Below are 13,596 nucleotides of genomic sequence, written 5' to 3'. Positions count from 1 at the left end.
GTACCAAGGATCAGTTCAGATGCCCGCCCAAGTCCGTTTACGGAGAGTCTGCTCGTCATTCTATCTGTTCGTTCTTTTGCAGTGATCTACACCTACAGGTTGTAATTACAAGTGTGCTGCAGATTATACGGTAAGTTGTTCTGCGGTTTAGTTGTTCTGCGGTTTATTTCTAGTTTAATATATAGGGTGACAGGTTTGTTTCTGTCATTAGGCAATGTTACTACTTGATCTGGTCAGTGGTTGGCCTACAAAGGTTGGTTTATTGGCGGAAGTGATTATTTAGTTCCTTCTGCTTTGATATCGAATATACTGAGGGATCACAAGTGGCACACCGGTATATCTAGGGGGTGCTTTTCAGCTTTTCACTGACTCCATCTGCTGGAGGGGAGGCATAACCCAGCAGTCTGGACTGATCTTTGGTACTACAGGAACGAAAATTATCAGGTAAGAAACTAATTTTCCTATGTGCCACATGCTAACTTCATGGAGTGCCCCCTAGTCTTTCTATTATCTGAAAGAGTAAAAAAATGATTCACATCTACCCGTTCATGACCTCTCATGATTTTAAACACCTCTATCATATCCCCCCTCAGCCATCTCTTCTGTAGGCATCGTGAGTGGATCCTGGAAACCTGGGCACAACGTTCAGGATGATGCCCTTGGCATCGCATACCACCTGCATATTGAGGGAGTGGAAGCTCTTGAGGCTGCAGTAGGTGGCCTCGTCTCCCCCTAGTGCCCTTTAGGGGGTATGTGCAATTGATAGCCCCCAAGACAAAGGGGAAACATACAATTTGATAGAAATCAGTCATTATTTGATATTGTTGCTGTCTTCTGCTAGGGAAGGATATACGGGATAGAGTTGTGTTTTCCTCAGCACGGCAGTGAGGACCTGATCTATACAACAGAGATGGCAAACTGGCTCATTCCAGGTGTGAACCCTAGAGATGTCTGGAAGGTGCCGGTAGGAAAAATGGCGAGGGAAGTAGTGACTTTGACATGTACAGGCAAGGTGTGGTCCCTTTGGGTGGAAAGTTGCAGGTCCCACTTTAACTGCTGGCACAGGTACAGTATGATTTTCTTGTTGAACCTGAACCTATGCATGACTGGCTTCTCAGATAGATCCAGAAACGGTGTCCTAGTCCTGTAAACTCTCTGTAAGGGGTACCTCCGCCTCATTCTCCTCCGCTCTCTTTCCTTCCTCAGCCAAATTGACCTGCGTACCCATGTGGCTATTATAATCATATTGAAAAGGGACTCTCCAAGAGTGACTAACATTGCCCCCCCCCCCTCCCCCCAATATGTAGCTACAACACACTTTCCTAGCCCCCTTTATAGACCTTACGATTCCTGGGTCGCCTCTATCTATTCCTCTAAGCACTAGTATACACCTGTATATCTAACTAACCAACAAGTAAAACCCTCTTTATCCCAGCTTAACTCACTGCAACCCCTGTGGTATGTCCCTGTAACTCTCACAGTGTCCACCAATAGGTCCCAGTCTGTCCCTGTTACACTCCCTCCCATCCCCCGACCTGCTTCTGTGTCTACTCACCCAGAGAAACCAGCCCAGCAAAGGAAAACAAACTATTCAAAAAGAAAGTTCGCAGTGTCGCACGTAAATGGGGAGTAGCAAAGGTGTGTCCTTTATAAAATACATCATTCCACGTGTATGCATAAGCCATCCCCCGGCACATCCCTGTCATGCACATATACACACACAAATATTGACATCTTATAAAATACTGTTCACTCACGCACAGGCCACACACACATGTATACGCTCCATTTTGCACGTTTACATCTTTGAAAATTCACCCCTTAGTGCACAGCATGCTATTTTTTGTGCTTGCTAAACGTTAGTGCATAGGACCCGATGAGGCCAATATTAAGTAGACCGTTTAGTGACCAAGTTCTCCGGCTAAACTTAGCCCGATAACTAGTCCTATATATTCAGTGGGAGAAACGTCCTGCTGAATATACTTTCTTAAAGCTATACAGCTACATGTAATCGGCTAACATGAAAACCTTTCTATGTTTGAATACGGTTGGTTAGGATTCAAAGTTATCCAGCCTTGTGTGGCTGCATAACTTTCTGTTTAACCGGCAGCGGGTGAGTGAGACCCTCACTCCCGTCAGGGATGGGATGTTGCCATCAGCGGGGGTAAGATGGGGGAGTCTTAGGAAGTCAGTGGTGGGGGAGGTGATTTGCGGTCTTTGGTGTCTGCCGGGATGGGATTTCCATTGGTCCCTTTGACATGAGACCGGGGAAAGGTTACCGTGGGGTGAGGAGTGGGAGAAAAACCAGGGCTGCTTTTATGACTGAGGGGCGCAGGGCCAACAGGGACCTTTATATATATATATATATATATATATATATATATATATATATATATATGTGGGTAGGCTCACAATCAGAGCATGAGCACATTGGATTTTTGGGGAGATGGGGGGAAAATGACAGCACTACTTAATCGGATATCTTTGAAGATATCCGATTAAGTAGAAAGTTATCCAGCCACACAAGGCTAGATAACGTTAAGCCATCTCTGGAGTAGGTCTAAAGTTATTTGGCTAATGTAGCTGGAAATACTCAATATTCGTCTATATTAACCAGATAACTAAACACCTCCCTGGAACGTCCCTTTATATCTGTCTAAATTATAGCTAGATAAGTGGCTGAATTTGGCAAAACTGGCCATTTAAATGGATAACTTGTGAGTTATCCATCTAAATGACTTTTGAATATGGACCCCTATATTTTTAAAAATGCTTTTATTTTAAGCTTTGTATACTGCTTTGGGTGATCATTCTTGTATTGGGGACATGGTCTATAATTTTTTTTTATAAAATATATAAATACATTTATAGTTTAGAAATTTTTATTGCAAGCAATAAGCCATGAACAAACGCCTTTTCGGTACAGTGTTTCTTATTCACTCCAAAGGCAACAGAACAAATAAAAACAAAACTTTATTTTCCTTTTATTCCCCCTGCCCCCGCTGAACATTCCTCTTCATTCCTTTCTCTATGACCCCGATATCCCCCCTCCTAAATGTATTCCCGGAAGCGCCCGTATATCCCAGCTCCCACGCCTTTCTCAGCCTGATTCCCCATATCCAGTTACTATACACCTCTGTTCTCTCCCATACCTTCCCCAATTCCCATCCCTCATGCACCCTATCATAACTCACTATTCATAACCAAACTTCTTATCCTTGGAGTTAATGTCTGAATATATTTCTCTAAGGTAGCCAAAAACATCCTCCTTTTTTGAAAAGTAACAGTAGATGCCCTGTTATCTATTTGCATCCTGTTGTGCAATATATTCCGCCATTGCCAGAAAGACGGGCCATGTTCTTCCCTCCGTTGTAGCAGGATAACTTTCTTTCCCAACACACAAGCCTCTCTTGTGAACAGTTTAATGATTTTAAAAGTTAGGCTCTCTGTGAGTTTAGCTTTACTAAGTATTCTTGATAAATGTGCTCTGTCGGCATTTCTCTTTCCTATTGTAGAGACCCTCAGATCTCAACCAGATGGCCCTAGTTCCCTGTCCTGCTATTACAACTAGAAGAACAGAGCATTCTTTGCAGCACCTCCCTCTGAGGCTGTCTGTGATTTTTTTTTATCTCTGTCTATGGTGGTGGTGGTGGGGGGGGGGGGGGGGGGGGCTAGTAGGTTAGGTGTGGTTTTTTGATTTAGCATCCAAGGAATGAGGAGCTATTTTTTTATTCTCCCCGAGTGAGTTGGGACTATCACCCTAACCCAACATTTTGTTATAGAGGAGAAGTGCTCTTCCTGCCTGTGAGAATCTGCCTCCCGTTTTTGGAAAAGAGACGTTTGTTGGAGTTTGGCTAATTTTGGGGTTTTTTTTTTTGACTGGCATGAAACCCTGGTCCATTCCTAGTGAAGGATATTGCCTGAATCCAAAGGCCAGGGAACTGAAAATCTGTTAAGCCTCAGTCCGGTCAAAGGAAGCAGCTGCAGTGACAGTGTCACTCCAGAAGAGAGTTTTGGGGACTTGAAAAGTGTTTTTGTCTTTGTTAGTGAGATTTTATACCGCCCCTCCTCACATTGAAGCAGGGCTATTATAGTCTGGTTTCATTGTGCTTCAGACCTTCCCCTCAGGAAGGTCAATCCAGAAGAGCCTGGAGAGCAGAGAAAAAAAAATCAAGATCTTTGGAGGCCCATGACTGGATCTCCACCCTTGGGACACAGGACATAGGCTTGGATGAAAAAGACTGAACTTTGAGGACTCGGGTAGGGATTTTTCTGGGATGAAGGGGATTCCCTCACCTATAGGATATCCCTGGCCCACTGGGGAGAGTTTTATGCACACAGTGCAGGAGTGGCGAGCCTCATCCCAGGGAAGAAGGCAGTGTACAAAGCAACCCAGATCTAAACTGACACAAATATCAACTGACTGGACCTTTATTTTATGGTTGAAGAATCATATGGAATTTTCTTTGAACACCCACACCTTTGTCCAGTCTGTCTGTCTGTCTCAGCAGCACAGCGTCGTAGACCAAAAGAGTGAGACGCTGTTATACATGCACTCAGGGAACGAGCATCAATCACACTGCCGCCTGGGCCAAGACGGATAACCTCCCCACAGAAAAGGAGTCACTCCTTGGGACCCTAAAAGTTGGGGAAGTGGCACAAGGGTTAAGCCCCAAACTCGAATATTTTTATGGACTCTCAGGAGACAGTCAGAGCCGGCACAAAAGGGTTACTTATGGAAACCGTCTCCTCTTCCCCCATCTCTGGCTGCACTACACATTCCTGATAGCCATTCCCTGTCTGACTACCTGCCCACAGGCTTCTCAGCTTCTTGTTACAGTTTGTCAGTACCGGAGGCAGGGGACGGGACCCAAAAGACAGAGAGTCTTTCACAACACAATCTGTCTCTATGGAATTATTTCCAACACATTAAAAGCATTTACACGTGATCACATTTCACCTCCCAGCGCTTTCCAGAGTAAGCCTGGTTTCAAAATATTATTTTAAAACAATTATCAGCAACAGCAACCAGGTTTTATTATCTAATTACAGATAATGATTATCAGCGCTCTGACAGCTGCCTATTTATAGGACAGGTGCAGTTTTCTATTTTGGGCTGAATTCCTTGTGCCTGCTCCTCCAGCGCAGGTGATGCAGAGACATTTCTTATTATAGAAGCCAATTCCAAATACCACACCAAGGGCGTGGAGAGAAACAGCGACTGAATTAGCCCCATTAGATGCACAAAGATAGCGTGCTCTGTCTTGCTGCCAGGAACCCTGTGGGCTATGCCGTCATCACAAACAGGTGGATTTCCTCTGGGCGCCGCGCTTCTGCAATGGGCAGACAGCCCCTCCTTCCCCGTCACCTGACATTTATTATAGGGGATGCAGAAGCAGCTTTTAGGGTAGGTGGCAATAAATGATTTTGAGAACTCACTAACTTGGGTATTTAGTATCAAAACTATTTATTTCTCTAAGGAGCCCTCTCTTTTCCTCTGGATAGAATCAGTGTGTGATGCTAAAGAAAAACCTTGCTGTGACATGTGGGGTGGACTTCCAATCTGCGTTTGCAATCCAAGGAACAGGTTGCATATGAGATTTCCATGATTACTGGGTCTTCCTTTTGTCTTTCCTCCCTCCTGGGCTTGTTAGGTTCCTGGAAAGGTTCACAGTTTCCTGTGCAGAGAAGGCCCTTGGGTTTGTCAGTTATTTCTCTCAGCCCACTTTACAGTGTTTACACAGTTGAAGAATGTTCCGGGCACAGACCACTGTAGCAAAGAATCAAAGGAATTGCTAATACTGAACAACTGCATTTTGATTTAAAAAAAAATTGGATGTATTTCAATCTATCTTGGGTCAATTTCTGGGTTTTTTTTTTTATAACTATTCTTAACTTTGATATGGTTGGAGTCTTTGTTTTATAGTGAGAAGAAGGGAAAGGACAGAAAAGAAAGGGCAAACGGAACATTTTTTCAGAAAACTTAGAAGCCAGGTCCAATTTTTAATAGCGGGGGGGGGGGGGGGGGGGAATATCTATAGTGTTTTTTGTTTTTGTATTTTCTTTTACCTATTTTTCCCCTCTCACATCCCTCCCTAGTCTCTCCACGTCTGCGGTCCAGCAGCAGTTCATTGGCCCAAGCATGACTCAGAATGCAGAGGAGGCTCCTTTGTAGTTCAAGCTGGTGACGGGTGTCAAACTTTAGGTGCCAAGTTATGCAGGACTATCAAGTGATTACTCACACATCTGGAATAGCCCTGGGGAGTAAAGTGACGACAACTTGATGTGAGTGGATAATAGCACCGCACGCAATGCAGTAAGTGCTAAGGAGCTGCACGGCAGTTTAATGATCAGGAAGTCAGTGCGGTTTCTCTCCGTCTGTCTACTTTGTGGGTGGTATGCAGATGAGAAGTCCACAGAGATCCCAAACATCTTGCATAGGCTTTTCCAAAAGTGAGTGGCAAATTGTTCTCCCCAATTAGAGAGAATATGTTCTGGAATCCAGGACGTCAGAAAATATAGAAACATAGAAACATAGAAACATAGAAAATGACGGCAGAAGAAGACCAAATGGCCCATCTAGTCTGCCCAGCAAGCTTCACACATTTTTTCTCTCATACTTATCTGTTTCTCTTAGCTCCCACTCCCACCTTTAATGTAGAGAGCAGTGATGGAGCTGCATCCAAGTGAAATATCTAGCTTGATTCGTTAGGGGTAGTAGCCGCCGCAATAAGCAAGCTGCACCCATGCTTATTTGTTTTACCCAGACTATGTTATTAGCCCTTATTGGTTGTTTTTCTTCTCCCCTGCCGTTGAAGCAGAGAGCCATGCTGGATGTGCATCGAAGTGAAGTATCAGGCACATTTGGTTTGGGGTAGTAACCGCCGTAACAAGCCAGCTACTCCCCGCTTTGTGAGTGCGAACTCTCTTTTCTTCTCCCCTGCCGTTGAATCAGAGAACTATGCTGTATATGCATTGAAAGTGAAGTATCAGGCTTATTTGATTTGGGGTAGTAACCGCCATAACAAGCCAGCTACTCCCCTCTTTGTGAGTGTGAATCCTTTTTTCCACATTTCCTCTTGCTGTTGAAGCTTAGAGCGATGTTGGCGTCACAGTAAGCCTGTGTATGTTTATTTAATAAGGGTATTGACTCCAGGCAGTAGCCATCATTCTGGCGAGTCACCCACTCTTCATTGGCAGCCTCTTGACTTTATGGATCCACAGTGTTTATCCCACGCCCCTTTCAAGTCCTTCACAGTTCTGGTCTTCACCACATCCTCCGGAAGGGCATTCCAGGCATCCACCACCCTCTCCGTGAAGAAATACTTCCTGACATTGGTTCTGAATCTTCCTCCCTGGAGCTTCAAATCGTGACCCCTGGTTCTGCTGATTTTTTTCCTTCGGAAAAGGTTTGTCGTTGTCTTTTGATCATTAACACCTTTCAAGTATCTGAAAGTCTGTATCATATCACCTCTGCTCCTCCTTTCCTCCAGGGTGTACATATTTAGATTCTTCAATCTCTCCTCGTACGTCATCCGATGAAGATCCTCCACCTTCCTGGTCGCCCTTCTCTGTACCGCCTCCATCTTGTCTTTGTCTTTTTGAAGGTACGGTCTCCAGAACTGAACACAGTACTCCAGGTGAGGCCTCACCAAGGACCTGTACAAGGGAATAATCACTTCCCTTTCTTACTCGATATTCCTCTCTCTATGCAGCCCAGCATTCTTCTGGCTTTAGCTATCACCTTGTCGCATTGTTTCGCCGACTTCAGATCATTAGACACCATCACCCCAAGGTCCCTCTCCTGCTCCGTGCACATCAGCCTTTCCCCCCCCATCGAATACAGTTCATTCGGATTTCCACTCCCCATATGCATGACTTTGCACTTCTTGGCATTGAATCTCAGCTGCCATATCTTCGACCACTCTTCCAGTTTCCTTAGATCCCGTCTCATTCTCTCCACTCCTTCCGGCGTGTCCACTCTGTTGCAGATCTTAGTGTCATCCGCAAAAAGACAAACCTTACCTTCTATCCCGTCCGCAATGTCGCTCACAAAGATATTGAACAGGACCGGTCCCAACACCGATCCTTGCGGTACACCACTTAAAACCGCTCTCTCTTCAGAGAGAGCGGTTTTAAGTGGTGTACTGTTATGAAGTTAATTTAGTGGACCCTTGGGCCGACCTGCAGGAGACTGGGATAGGTGTTCACTGTCTCTAGTATGTAGCAGGCCGGGAGGCAGATGTTCAGGCAGGACATAGAGGTGCTCTTCACCCTGGAAGCTGGTGCTCCCCCGGGAGGAGCCTGTAGGAGCCCAGCCGCTGGGACTTAGGCGGCTTCACCCTGGAAGCCGAAGCCCCCCCGGGAGGAGCCCATAGGGGCCCGGCCGCTGGGTCTTAGGCGGGTTGATGATCAGGACTGAGAACTGGAACCAGATTAGAACAGTAGACAGGAACTGTAGCAAGACTCGGGTACTGGAACCAGGCAGGAACTGTAGCAGGGCTCGGGTACTGGAACCAGGCATGCAGGAACTGTAGCAGGACTCGGGTACTGGAACCAGGCAGGAACTGTAGCAGGCAAGCAGGAACGGAGCGAGTACCAAGGCAACTCACTCCGGGGCACGAAGCAACAGGGAACCAGGAGGTAAACCCGTTGCAAGGCAAAGACTGAGTATCCACGGCCGGCTTATCAAGGGAACTGGGCGGAGTCACCACTGGCGGAAAACGGCCTAGAAAAGCGCCCAAGTGGCGAGCGAGTGCGCCTAGAAGCAGGGCGTCCATGGGAGGCTTCCCGGCGGCGCAACCCCCGCAGGGACGCTGCTGAACAGGCTGCAAACCAGGCCTCCAGAGCGGAACAGGTCCAGGAGCAGCGGAGGTAAGGGCTGGTCACGGCGCTCGCGGCCAGAACTGCAACATGGAAAAAGAGGCGGGCAAATTCTGGTGCATCTGGAAGCCCAGGGAGTGGTGTAAAGTGAACTGTCTTGGAGAACTCATCCACCACAACCCAAATGGAAGTACAGCCATCTGAGAGATAGGTCGATAATGAAATCCATAACCACATGGGTCAAGGGTTTTTTGGGGCCTGCAATGGCTGTAAAAGTCCCCAAGGGCAAGTGTGGGAGCTCTTGATAGCTGTACAATTAGAGCAGAACTCTACATACCAGTTCACATAATGCTTTAATTAAGGCCACCAGTAGTAGCAAAGAAGCAGTTCCATGGTTTTAGCAACTCCAGGGTGGCCTGCCAGGCAGGAATCATGGGCCCTTCTAAAAACTCTCTCTCGCAGGCTTTTGGGGATCCAGTAGAACAGGCTCTGCTGCAGTAACCATGATTCTTGCCAGATTGATGATGTGGCGAGGAGGTTCCAGGCAGTCTTTGGTCTCAAAGGACCAAGAAAGAGCATTGGTTTTTCTCTTCCGGTTGGTACCTGAGTTCAAAGAATAAGCGGTTGAAGAATAAGGAGCCTCTGGCCTGTTGTGGGTTTAAGTGCTGGGTCTGTGAGAGATATTCAAAATTTTTATGATCCATGAAGATCGTGATTGGGTATCTTGCTCCCTTCAATAGATGGCACCACTTCCCTAGAGCCAATTTCACGGCCAGGATTTTCTGTCCCAAATGGAATAATTCTTTCTTTTCCATGGGAGTGAATATTTTGGAAAAGAAGAAGCACGGCATTGTGTTGAGTGAGGACAGCCCCTACCCCAAGGGCAGAGGCATCTACCACCACAATAAAGGGTCTACACGGATCTGGGTCTTGGAGACAGGGGTCTTGGAGGAATGGTCTGTATTCTTGTAATCATCACCTTAGAAAATGGTGCTTTTTTTTTGTTTTCCATTTATCAAAAACCAACAGATAGAAATACGATACTTGGGTTTAATAGCTGTCTTCCACCAGCATTACGTAAAAGTATACCATTTGGAGCAGGATGAACTGCCCTTCCTAAGCTATACTATTTCTCAAAATACAGCATACGAAGAGGTGCTAAACTTTATTATTTTTGGGAATGGTATCAGATTTTTTAGGTGCCTCAAGCTCTTAATCCACAGGCTCTTGCCTGCAATGGGCTTCAGCCTGTATCATTAGTAAAGCACTCCAGATCACCTCAGATTACATTTTCCCAACTACAAAAACTCTTTTAAAAACTTTATTTAAATATTTAATTAATTTGATTTTTAGCACTATACTGTTGTTTATTTGTGCATGCAGGACTGCCTTTAATCTCGCGTCCTTCAAAAAACAGGGAAGCTCAAAAAGTTAGTTTGGCAAACAAGTGGTTCTCTCAGAGCCTCTGCAATACTTGTTTCACGTGCTCGCGATGCTGTGCCAGGGAGCAAGAAAAGATAAGAATGTCATCCATATACATCCAGATATGGGAATAAAGGAGGTCCTTGAAAATCTCATTGATTATATGATGGAAGACAGCAGAGGCATTGCAAAGGCCAAATGGTATGACCAGACATTCGTAATGGTCATCATGGGTTATGAATGCTGTCTTCCACTTGCCCTCTCCCATTTCCAGATAAGATTGCAGGCTTCCCTGAGTTCCAATTTTGTTAAAGTTTATGCCTCCCTTAGGCAATCAAACAGTTCTGTAATTAGGGGCAGTGGGTATCTGTTTTTGTGGGTTATAGCATTGAGGCCTCTATAATCGATGCACAGCCTGAGGGAGCCATCCTTCTTGCCCACAAAGAAGAATCCTGCCTCCACCGGAGATGATGATGGGCGAATGAAACCCTGCTCCAGGTTCTCCTGGATGTAACAAAATGGCTGTGGTTTTTGGGGCAGATAGTAGGTAGACCTTGTCCCAAAGGAAAGGTACAGTATTGTAGGTGAATTTATTCTGAGCATAAAGGAAGAGCAGGATCTGGGGGTAATTGTATTTAATGATCTTAAGGTAGTCAAACCAGTGGATAAAGCAACGGTAAAAGCCAGAATGATGCCTGGTAGCATAGAGAGAGAAATGGTCAGCAGAAAAAGGGAAGTGATATCGCCCCTGTATAGATTCCTGGTGAGAACTCACTTGGTATACTGTGTACGATTCTGGAGAGCACAGTTTCAAAAGGATATGAAAAGGATGGAGTCGGTCCAGAGGGTGGCTACTAAAATGGTCAGCGGTCATCATTCTAAAGCATATGTGGATAGACTTAAAGATCTAAACATGTAGACCCTAGATGAAAGGTGAGATAAGGGAAATATGATAGAGACATTCAAATATTTCAAAGGTTTCCATGCATAGGAGATGAGCTTTTTCAATGTAAATGAGACTCTAGAATGAGGGGTCATGAGATGAGGTTGAAAGAGGGTAGAATCAGGAGTAATCTTAGGAAATATTTCATTATAGAGAGGGTGGTGGATGTGTGGAACAGCTTCTCAGTGGAAATGATGGAGACAAAAACTGTGAATTCAAGAAATGATGGGATATACAGGGGATCTCTAAGGAAGTGATGAGAATTATAATGCTAAAGTAATTGGATGGATGGGTAGACTGTATGGGCCATACAGCCTTTTTCTGCTGTCTATGTTTTCCTGGGAGCAGGTCAATCGGACAGTCATAAGACCTATGTGTCTCCACTTGCTTATTTTTATTAAAATCATCAGCAAATGCTGCATACTGAGGGGGAGATCTGAGAGCTGGAAGCAAGCTAGGGTTACTGGTAGCACTACCTGAGAAAGGCATCGTTGTTGGGAGAAGGTTTCCCAATGGGCAATCTGTAGGGCTTCCTAATCTATAGATGGATTATGGAGCATGAGCCAGGGAATGCCCAGGATGATGGGTTTGACTGCTTTGGCTAAAACATAAAAGGAGATACCTTTTCAGTACAGGTCTCCCATTTGGAGCGTGATTGGTAGGGTAGCCACAGATAGTGTTTGCTATACACTGAGGAGATGGTAACTGCTTTGTCCAAGGTCACTGTAGGTAGTTCATATTGGCAGACCAATGCCTCATTAATAAAGTTGCTTCTAGCAACTGAGTCAGGAAGGCTTCCATTGGTGTCTTGGTATTCTGGAAAAAAGGGCAAATTGGCATGAGTAACTGAGGAGAAGGTAAAAGCCAACCTAGGGTTGCCTTTCCAACCAATCCAAGGCATTGAAGTTTCCTGCCTTTTCAGGGCAATGGCTGGTGAAGTGCTCTCGAATTGCACAGTAGAGGCAGAGATTAAGCCACTGACATCTCTATTTCTCTTCATGGGTGAGACAGGATCTAACAACTTGCATGGGCTCCTCTGGAAAAGGCATAGGCAAAACATCTGTTGTTCTAGAATTACTAGAACTTAGGCACCAGTCTGAAGAACCAGCAAGATGCCTCCCTCTCTTGGGCTTGCTCCTGGAAGCAGAGGTCCACCCGTATAGCCAAGGTGATGAGGTCTTCTAATGCGGGTTGTAAATCCCAACCCACTAACTCATCTTTAATATGCTTGTTAAGGCCCTGCCAGAAAATGTGGTCAAGTTATGTTCATCCCAATGGAGTTCTGAGGCCAAGGTACAAAATTGAATGGCGTAGTTACCCATGATGTGGGTATGCTATCAGATATGGAGCAGTTCTGTAGCCATTGATGAGGTCCACCAGAACATTATATATTCTTTCTGGAGATGGGAAAGCAGCAGGGACAGGCAGAGTCAGTCCAGCTCTTACTCACATTTAAAATTATAGGGATAAAGTCCTTGATGACAGAGAGCTTGCTACTATCCCATTTATAGACTGGTGGCTAAGAATTTAGTGTAGGTTTTGTAGTCCACCTTGGAAAGTGAAATAGGCTGGTAATTCTGGACAAATCTAGGGTCCCTATTAGGTTTCTCCTAAAAAAACAATATTGGCATCTTGAGAGGAACCCTCTAACTTGTCTGCAGCAATACAACCATTATTCAGGATTGATAGTTGAGGCATCAGCTCTTTGGAGAAGGCTTTGTAGAACTCAGAGAATTCATCTGGTCCTGGTGATTTACCTAGAGGTAGGGAGGTAATGGCATTACAGATCTCCTCTTCCGAGATCTCTGTCTCTATAGAATCTCACTCTAGAGCAGTAATGATAACTCATTGTAAATGATGAAAAACATCTTCATACTCTCAGAAGAGGCCATAGAATCAAATGAGTACAGTTATCTATGATAAGACACACTTGCATTATAGCACTATCCTTAACTACAATCTCTCCATCTGCTGAGGTTAAAGAACTAATTTTTTGTCTAACCTTTTCATTCCTCAAATATTGGGCCAGCACCCAACTAGACTTGTTAGTTTCCATGTAGCATCTTGCCCTCTTGAGAAAATAAAAGTGCACCAGCCCGTGAGCTTAACAACAGCTTGTTATTGAATTTTAATTTGTGCAGCTGCTGTAACGGATTATAGTCTTTAATGCTTCATTAATTTTGATATCTGAGTCAAGAGCCTCCAACTCTCGGTTTACTTCCTTACATTTCCCTGCAGCATAATTTATAATAGCACCATGTAAAATATCCTTCAGTGCATTCCACCAGACATGCAACAGGTAGTTCACCCTAGGACTGAAAGTGAGATAATCTGCAGCAGCATTATCATTAAGTAATGAAGAACTGAAGTGCCAATCAGCGTTCTTAGGCTCTACTTCGGCTCAGTGG

This window comes from Rhinatrema bivittatum, chromosome 8, assembly GCF_901001135.1.
Source record: "Rhinatrema bivittatum chromosome 8, aRhiBiv1.1, whole genome shotgun sequence".
Lineage (NCBI taxonomy): Eukaryota > Metazoa > Chordata > Amphibia > Gymnophiona > Rhinatrematidae > Rhinatrema > Rhinatrema bivittatum.
This window is presented reverse-complemented; position numbering follows the sequence as displayed.